This window comes from Amborella trichopoda, chromosome 6 (genome assembly GCF_054954075.1).
Source record: "Amborella trichopoda isolate Santa Cruz 75 chromosome 6, AtrichopodaSantaCruz75HAP2 v2.0, whole genome shotgun sequence".
NCBI lineage: Eukaryota > Viridiplantae > Streptophyta > Magnoliopsida > Amborellales > Amborellaceae > Amborella > Amborella trichopoda.
Window position 1 is genome coordinate 8178010 of NC_142341.1, and position 9540 is coordinate 8187549.

Here is a 9540-nt window from a genome sequence, read left to right on the forward strand (position 1 = left end):
AGTGGGAAAACATTTTGGACCTACATCTATTGTACCCTTTTACAAAATGAAAAAGTTTTATAGTTTTCAACCTTATATTATAGGAGTACGGAACACATCAAAATCCTAACCGAAAAGATTATTCTCACATCTAAAAGCCCTACAATTAGTCTTCTCACCCATAAGATGCATCACATTGTGTCAACCTTAAGATGTATGAAAAGAAAATAAGAATAATAATAATAATAATGAAAAAATATTTCTAGTCTTGAAAATTCTATAATTGTGTGATACATTATCTAAACCATCTATTTTCTAAATTTTTATGTGTTTATAAATCATTCGATCTACACTATATTTTGAACTCCAAATTTCATAATGAATTGTATACTATGAGACCATTTATCCTTCTTACAAAGAGGTCACAATTATTCATAGCCGTCAGATGTCAAATTGGATGACTTGGGGTGTGCCACGAAGTTTGAGAAAATTATTTTTAGCATCGAATCTAATCATTGACATGATCACAACTACCCCATTTGTGAACTTCGGGTGCTAAAACTAAATGGTCTCTTTATATACTTTTTATTTTATAATAAAGGTTAAAAATAGATTTTATGGGCATCATAAGGGTTTTAGGCACTAGATCTGTATCCTTTAGCCAGATTTAGATATGGGCCCTACTTTGTTTGTTTAAAGTTGACACCTTATACAAACTACACCCTTAATATTCTTTTGTAAGTGACGTTTATGTAAGGTGCCGAACTTATGTTATAGAAGTAAGGCACACCTCTACATTTTGCCCAAAGATGTAATTTTGATGTAGAAAACTTTTCAATGATTTGTAAATCTATTTTCACCCCTCATTATAAAATTTAAAATTTCAAAAATAGTGCAGATCGAGTAGATTTATTTTAAAGCTTGGAATATTTTATTTTTTTTCACATCCATATATCTTGAGGTGGAGAAGATCAATTTGAAAATTGTCGAGCATTAAAACGCTCTTTTTTAGTGTCTTTTTGAGGTGCTCCTTGCACACGCATTGCAAGATTGACGCCTTATGTAAAACAATTTCCTATGCAATGTAGTGATTTAATAGTTTGATACATTGATTAAGGTAAACAAGCCCTTCAAACATGTGCTAATCACAATAACTGAAAAAGGAAACCACTCCAAATGGACGTCCCTCCCTAAAGATTGTGATGTTAGTTTGAGGACAGTTTACAAAACTGCCAAGTAGGGTAGAATGGTTGAGAAGCCCGGGTCATGTTCTGATAGAGGGTTAGTTATTTCCATCACAAAACGTGTATAAAAGGGCCTCCATGCACCCTCCCCATATCACCAATTATATCTCTCCTCCGCTTCTCATTCTTTTAACCAGCTGAAGACTTGATGTTTTCATGCCTTCCGCAGGCTTTCTTGAAAATGGTTCTCTTCTCATTCTTTTAGCCAGCTGAAGATTTGATGTTTTCATGCTTTCCACAGGCTTTCTTGAACATGGTATTCAGACGGGCCCTCTTCGAGTTAGCTATCGGAGATGCAATGTTGAGTAACAGGTTCAAGAAATCTGTGGAGAAACATGGAAACAATCATGACTCTGCGTTGCATATTTGAAGGTGAATACAATTTTTTCGGAATGCCGGCCAAAGTGGATTTTCTAGATGATGATCAGTAGGTATTTGAGAATGGCGAGACTTCCAAATTGTTTTAAAATTCAAATTGAATGGTTGTGGTCCTGTCCATGTGCTAAGATCAATGAGTGTGTGTTAAGAGATCAATGTTTTAAAAATCAGTGTGTGAAATGGTTGTGAAATGAAATGTTTTAAAATTCAGTGTGTTAAGATCAATGAGTTAAGGGTAATTTATTAAAGATAATTGGTAGTTTGAACCAAAGGAGAGACGCTGGTTTTCCACTGTTCAAAGGGAGGGGAGGGTAGTTTTATTTGTTTTTATTTATCTTGAATATAATTGAGAGACTGCTACCTATTTTTGTGTTTGTTTTCTAGTAGATACATTTCCTTTTTGAGGATGGGATGTGAGGATATTATTGTTTTACCAAATGAGCGTGTAAGGCATACTGATGTAGGAGCACACTATCCATTACCTCCCTTGGGCAAAAGAAATATTTTTAAAAGTTCTTATTTGAAATTTTGGGATCTTCATAAGAATCATTAGATAATTACTTTTTTAAAGAAATTAGACTTTGAGTTATGCAACACTTAGATTCCACCCTCCAAAATTTTGAATTTTTCTTTTATTTGAGGTTGATCTTTAGGTTCAAGAGGTAACATCCCTATCCTAAATAGGTGCGGTTTGTATAGACTTGAGGCTCTAAACAATCGTATTTGAGCCCACCTTCAAATAGTGTCGAGAAATATGGTTTCAATACTGAAAAGTTTTGTGATAGCCTTAAATTATATTTTCATCTTTAGTTATAAAATTTAAAGCTTCTAAAATAGTATAGATCTATCAGATTGATGTCGAGATGATTAATTTGGTGATATTTAAGTATCAAAACAACCTCTTCTAGTTAAAATTTTGAGGTAGGTTCTTAATAAACTTTTCCCTTCTAAAAATACTCTTAGTTAGAGTTTTACCTAAGATCAAATGAAAAATATGCTCCTATAGAAGCGGAATATCTTTTTACTTGTACATCATGCTCTAAAATGAGATGATTATTTTTTAAAAAAAATTAACTCCATTTTCCACTTTTGATGCTTTTATTCAAAGGAGGTCTGAAATTTTATAGACGCTAAGCGTGAGTTGTCCTTAAAAATTAGGGCTCGTTTCATACAAAGGGTGCAGTGATGGGTGTTTGATTTCTTTATACCGGTGTTTCCAACTAACCGGTCAAATGAACTGGAAATCCAGTTTGGATCAGAGAATCGTTGATCCAGATCGGCAAATCATACTAAAAGAATAAATATTAAAAAAAATCAAAAATAGAAAAAAAAAAAAAAAAAAAAAATATATATATATATATATATATATATATATATATATTAGGTGGGAAACAAGCAATTCGGCCCTTCCGGATCATTGGATTCCCCAATGAATCCAAGCAAATCCATCTGAGTTTGCCGATTCTCGGTATCCAAATGCGAACTTGAAGTCACTGCCCAATGCAAAAGCCATTAAACTTGGGCAAACAGAATGATTAGAAAAAATATACAATGAGACCATCTATCTTCGGTACAAAGTGGTTACAATTAATTTTGACTATTTGATATGACTTAAGCGCCAGGAAAGTCTTTTGGTTCAAACTAAGGCTATGTATGCAAGTCTTTTGGTTCAAACGAAGGCTATGTGCAGTAAGCAGATGGAGCAGTAATGAGTGGCAGCTTTGCGAGTTAGGGTTGACCAAGCTCAAACTTTGAAAGATATTTTTTCGGATTTTGTGACACACCCAAGCTATCACATTTTACATCGGATGGTTATAAGTAATTGTGACCTCCTTATATAAAAAAAAATGGTCTCATTTTATACAATCCTATTTATTCACCTTAAATTTCGAGGAATATGGATTCCATCTGCCCAAAGGTTCCAAGGCGCTAATGTAAGATCATTTATTTTCCCTTAAATTTTTTTATTTGACAGAATAAATATGGGTTGGATTCTAAACTTGGTGTTAAATTTGTATGTAGTCCATGTCATTTTCATTTTGTAAGTAAATAAAAATATTCATACTTGCCATGTCATGGCTTTTATGTTTCCTGTGACAATTATATTTGGGGCCAGTTTGGAGGGCCTTGTCAGGTGATGTATTGTCTACCCTAGTTAGGGATAAAAGATTTTTCTTTTTTTTGCTTTTTCCATTAGATGGCCCAACTCTAGTTTCCTCATCTTGTAAACCTTTAAAGCATGATGGCAAATTTATTTTTCCTCCTCAGTACGAGATTTGAAGTTTTCAAAATGGTATAAAGGAAAGAAGCGCAGTTTTTAATAGTTAAAATCTTTTTGTGTTTTCATATATGGATGTCAAAATAGTCATCTGAGCGTATCAAAGCATTTAAAACAACATTTTTTTTAGTATGTACACGATGCACACTATTCGTTTACTCCCTCGCGCGAAAGACCAATTTAGAAATATTATTTTTGTTTAATTTTTGGGACCACATAAGAACTATTACATGATTCTTTTAAAAAGAAAAAAAAGTTGAATTTTGAGTTTTGGGCACTTTGATCTAGCTCTTCAAAAATTGGACGGTCAGTATTCAATCTTGGGGATTTATTTTCTTCTAGTATGTATAAAGTTTATTCTGGCATTTTTTTATTAAGATTAGTTTATGGGTTGTAGAGATACCTCCTCAAATTTTGAAATCTAGAAGGTATTCCTAGCTTGTGGTTTGCCCAAGGGAGTAAATGGATAGTGTATTCCTGCATGAGTAGGAAATCTTTTGGCTTTTTCTATGGCCTCTTAGTAAACAGGTGAGGACTTACATACACCTTTAATTGTTTTTGACAGCTTTAACTATTTTATTTTCTTTAATTAATAAAAAAATATATGAAAGTTGTTTCATGCATCGGGGGATGTATTTCTGCGTCTGTATTCCCCAAGGTATAAAACATCCAACATAAAGAACGATGCAAATATATGGTCCATCTAAAAATAGTAGAAACTAACGGTCCAAATTTTTTTATTTTTTATTTATAAAATCTATTTTTTTTTCATACTCATGACCTCCATGTTAGAGATTATATGTAACTAAAATTGAGTCTAAAAATCCATCTCAAAAATGGACTTTTATAGAGATTATATGTAACAAACCTTAAATGCTTGTAAAAAGGAATATTCTGAATATCCGTGTTAAAGAACGTCATCATAGTTTAATTTGCTGGACAACGGTGATGGAAGTATACTAGAGGGACTGCACTATTTTTGACTGCATTATAATTTATACTCTTTTTAAAGGGAAAAAGATTCATACCTCCTAGGATTCACATTCCTGTATACACCCTCGGCATAAAAAATAAGAAAAAATACCTCTTTATCACTGTTTTATTAAATTACAACAATGATTTGACCTATTTAATATGAGTTTCTATGAGTACAAGATTTATAAAAATAAAAATAAACTCTATATTATAAAAGAGTTATGATCTTACGAGCCCCTCACTCATACGGGCTGCATAGCGCTTCACTTTTGTGCACTTAGATGTACATCCCTATCTCGAGGAAAGAATGAGATTCCAACTCACAAGTAAAAAGTGAAAAAAAGTCGAAGTTCAACTCAAAAAGAAAAAAAAAAAAAAGTAAGCTTTCTATACTTCCTCTAGAGCATAGAACCTATATACTTCCCTTTATCCAGCAGTATATTCTGAATGGAGGGTTAAGATTGACCCATTCACAATGTCACGTCTCTACATTTTTTTTTTTTCTATAAACTATTTTGCCCCAAATTTTGTACGTCCAATCCTGTATTAAACTCGCACTAGCAAAGAAATATAAAAAAATATTTTAAATAAAATAAAATGACCAAAATACCCCTAAAAGTTTCAAGGGGTATTTTGGTCATTATATTTTATCGAAAAATTATTTTTAATAATTTTTATAGGTGGGCTCCAATGAGAATATGACATTTATCAAATTTAATATTTATTCAATTTTTATAAAAAAACTAAAAATAAAATACTTTAAGGCGTCGGATCTAAGATCAAACGGTGAGAGTCTCTCTTGATCAAAATTTTACAGGTGCATGATAGGAATGCAATCACACACTCTTCAATGGATAGAAACACGCCTTCTTCCCTGATGAAGTTTTTCTCTCAAGTGGATTACAAATTAAAGAACTAAGAGCATAGGCTCTGTTCTACGATGAAAGAAGCCATACATAACTATTGACAATCAAGCTTCGAGACGCTGTTGGCCTTTCTTTAGGTAGCTTCAAGCAATAAGACTTCCGGCAAGGGTGGCCAGGAAAGGGGAGACATCAGTTTTACGAGCCAATTATGGCTGCATTCTGATCAAATATGATGGCCAAAGGTGAGTCCCATGTGATTAGGGTGTGAGCTTGATTTATTAGTTAATTGAGTAGGGCTCCGATTCTGCTCCTAAACTTTGCCGCAATGACTCTTTCAAGTCTCGGTTGAATTTGTTCTAATAAAGCCCTGCAAATTCTGGCAGCCCAACAAGCTTTTCTTCTATTTGAAATCGACCAATGTTTAGGTTGTCAATCGAGAGATACAATATTTTTGAAGATGAATTTTACATAGAGTTTTCCATAAGGTGCTGACATTTTTGCTACAATACATGTTTGCCCAATCTATATAAGGTCCCTAACACCCCTCTAGATTATGCAAGAACCAATATATATTTTGCTACAATACATGTTTGCTCGCCCAATCTGATTTGTAGCATAATATAGAATGAATTTTAGAGAGAGGATTCAATGAACAGAGGTTTTTCTTGGTTACGGACTGATGAAGGATTTACTCGCAGTTATGACCACACATATGGGGTACAGGAAGAGGCAACTGGTAGACTGGGGGAGGGGTGGAGATCCTTTTCCTTATTTTTAACCAGTGTTTAAAAAAACGCCGAGTCGTCCGGTTCGACTCGGGAATCGCCATGAACGAATCGAATCGGCAAAAAAAATGGGAATCGTCCGGTTTTAGAGAGAACCGGACGATTCTGTACAGTGACTCGCCGATTCGCTGTACGGAATCCATGATCAAATTTTTTGTTTTTTGCTTTTTTTGTAACCCATGATAGAGTTTTTTGTAATCCATGATTGAATTTTTTGTAATCCATGATCGAATTGTTTTTTTCTTTTTTTGTAATCCACGATTGAATTTTTTGTTTTTTTTTTTTTGTTTTTTTTTGTAATCCATGATCGAATTTTATGTAATCCATGATCGAATTTTATGTAATCCATGATCGAATTTTTTGTAATCCATGATTGAATTTTTTGAAAATTTGTGATTTTTTTTTTTTAATCCATGATCGAATTTTTTTTTGTAATCCATGATAGAATTTTTTGAAAATTTGTGATTTTTTTTTTTTAATCCATGATTGAATTTTTTTTTGTAATCCATGATAGAATTTTTTGAAAATTTTTGATTTTTTTTTTTTTAATCCATGATCGATTTTTTTGAAAATTTGTTTTTTTTTTTTTTTAATCCATATTATTCAAAGAGAAAATGAGAGAGATGATGATTCTGAGGCCACCCTATCCCAGCCATATTATTCACATATCAAGTCCCAACAGCAACGGTGTAAGGATGAGCACGACAGTGCAGGTGAGCATGAAGGATGGACAATCTTCGAGGATTTTAGATTGGGAATACAACAAAACACTAACACTCAGGGATTTGGGAATAGTTAGACGCCTGCTAATATCGATGATTCGTTTTTAGATCGAATCAATGAATTGTTAAACGAATTCAATCAATGGCACCAGCGTGACCAAGAAGAACAATAACGTCGTCTATCATTTTTTTTTTAGATCATATGTTACTAATTTTATGCTTTATTGCAGTCTATGTATGTTGATATACTTATTCCATGATAATTATATGTTTATCCTTTTGTGTGATGTAAATTAAATGCTGAATGGCGGTTCATGCAGGGAAAGAACATATCAATATTCGCATATTCATTCAAAAACATGAAAATTCTTCATGGAGTACCCTCATTTCTTATTGAATTCCTAAAAACAATATTTATAATGAATTTTAATAATTTTTTCGGATTTTTTTTAAGCTTTATTCTGACCGATTCACTCGATTCCCGATCTGGATAGCCGATCCGGATCGGTTTTTTGGAAGCCCGATATGGGTCACCGATCCAGTTTTTAAACCATTGTTTTTAACTTTTGACCATTTCAACCTGTTTATTTTTTTAGTCCTGGCATCCCCATCTTTTGTGGAGATTTTTGGATGCACATCTGGCAGCATAAGAGTGTGGTCTTATACAACCCGTATGTGTGAGGTTTACGTAATATCATTACTTAATCTAAAATGTAAAAAGATAAAATTTTATATTCTTTTATTTCCAGACTTAAACTAGACCCGATAAATTATCTCTAATCCAGATCTGACTTAGACCTAATTAAGTTTGATCGGGGTCAAGTTCAGGGTCAGGGTCGACACAGAACCCTCCCAACCCATTTATAACCCCTATTACCGATGGCCTCCATCATACATGAATTTCAAAATGTCACTTTTAATGCGGAGTTTTTACTACAACCAAAGACTCAAACATTTTTTCTCAAAAATCCGACTGACTTCCTACTTGACTTTTGCTTCTTAAAGATTGGAACAAACAAGGGTTTGTTTCATAATCATTACAGGCAAAAACACTATGCCATGGGTGAATTTCATTCATCTTGGATTTCCCTTCTCGAATAAGGATTGAAAAATGTAGACCAATGTGGCCTCACATCGAAAAGGCCTACAATTTATCGTCTGATTTATGGTTTTAAAAAAAAAATTTGGAGTTTTAAAAATTGTATATCTTGTATAACACATTATCAAGACCGTCCATTTTCTAAATTTTTATACTTTTATAGATCTGCTAGATCTACACCATGTTTTGAACTTTACAATTCATAATTAGGGTTAAAAATCAATTTTAAGGACATAGCAAGTTCGTGGCAAGGCGAAACACTATTCATTTTTGCCTATAGGCATTTTTAATACTTTTTCATATATATATATATATATATATATATATATATATAGGTGCGGTTTCTATAAAGTTGCAACCTTAAACAATCCAATTAAGGCGCACCTTAAAATTTTATTATAGCATGTAATTTTGTTGTAAAAAATACTTAGTATTATCTTGAAATCTATTTTCATACCTAATTAGAAAATTTTAAATTCCAAAAATGGTTAAAATCAAGTAGATCTATGAATATATGAAAATCTTGAAAATGGATGGTCTAGATAGTGTATTCTAAGATGCACTATTTTCGAGACTAAAAAACTTCTTTTTTCATGTTCATACATCTCGATGTCGAGATAATCGATTAGAGGGTTTTTCAACATTAAAACAATATTTTATATAAACTTTTCCATATATATATATATGGGGAAAGTTTATATAGAGCCGAGGCTCTAAACAATCAAATTAGAGCCTACATCAAAATTTCACTAGAAAATGTTGTTTTGAAGCCCAAATATCATCAAATAGATCATTTCAACATTAAGATGCATGGACATGAGGAAAAGAAATAGATTTCAAGATTTGAAAATAGTTTATTTTATAATGCATTTTTAGACCACAATTTTCAAGATTTTCAAGTTTTCATAGATCTATCGATATACACTATTTTTTAACCTTAAAAATTTATGAATAAAGATGAAAATATATTTTAACACTATGAAAAAGATTTCAAGTATTGAAACCACATTTCTCAGCACTATTTGAAGGTAGGCTCTAATTTGATTGTTTAGGGCCTCGGCTCTATACAAACCGCACCCTCTATATATATATATATATGGTATTTTTTTGTAAATGAGGGTTAGTTAAGTTGCCCACCTTATAATATAGAAGTAAGGCACACCTCTAAATTTTACCAAAAGATGTAGTTTTGCTATTGAAAATATGACCTGAAA

At 32.4% G+C, this 9540-nt stretch overlaps 1 long non-coding RNA gene across 1 annotated transcript; it reads left to right on the forward strand.

Moving 5' to 3' along the window:
• Positions 1–1232: 1232 nt before the first annotated feature.
• On the forward strand, positions 1233–7520 carry LOC148781539 (uncharacterized). The gene is made up of 2 exons (XR_016057642.1): positions 1233–1535; positions 5672–7520. It is a non-coding gene; the product is annotated as an uncharacterized LOC148781539 (long non-coding RNA).
• Positions 7521–9540: the final 2020 nt, after the last annotated feature.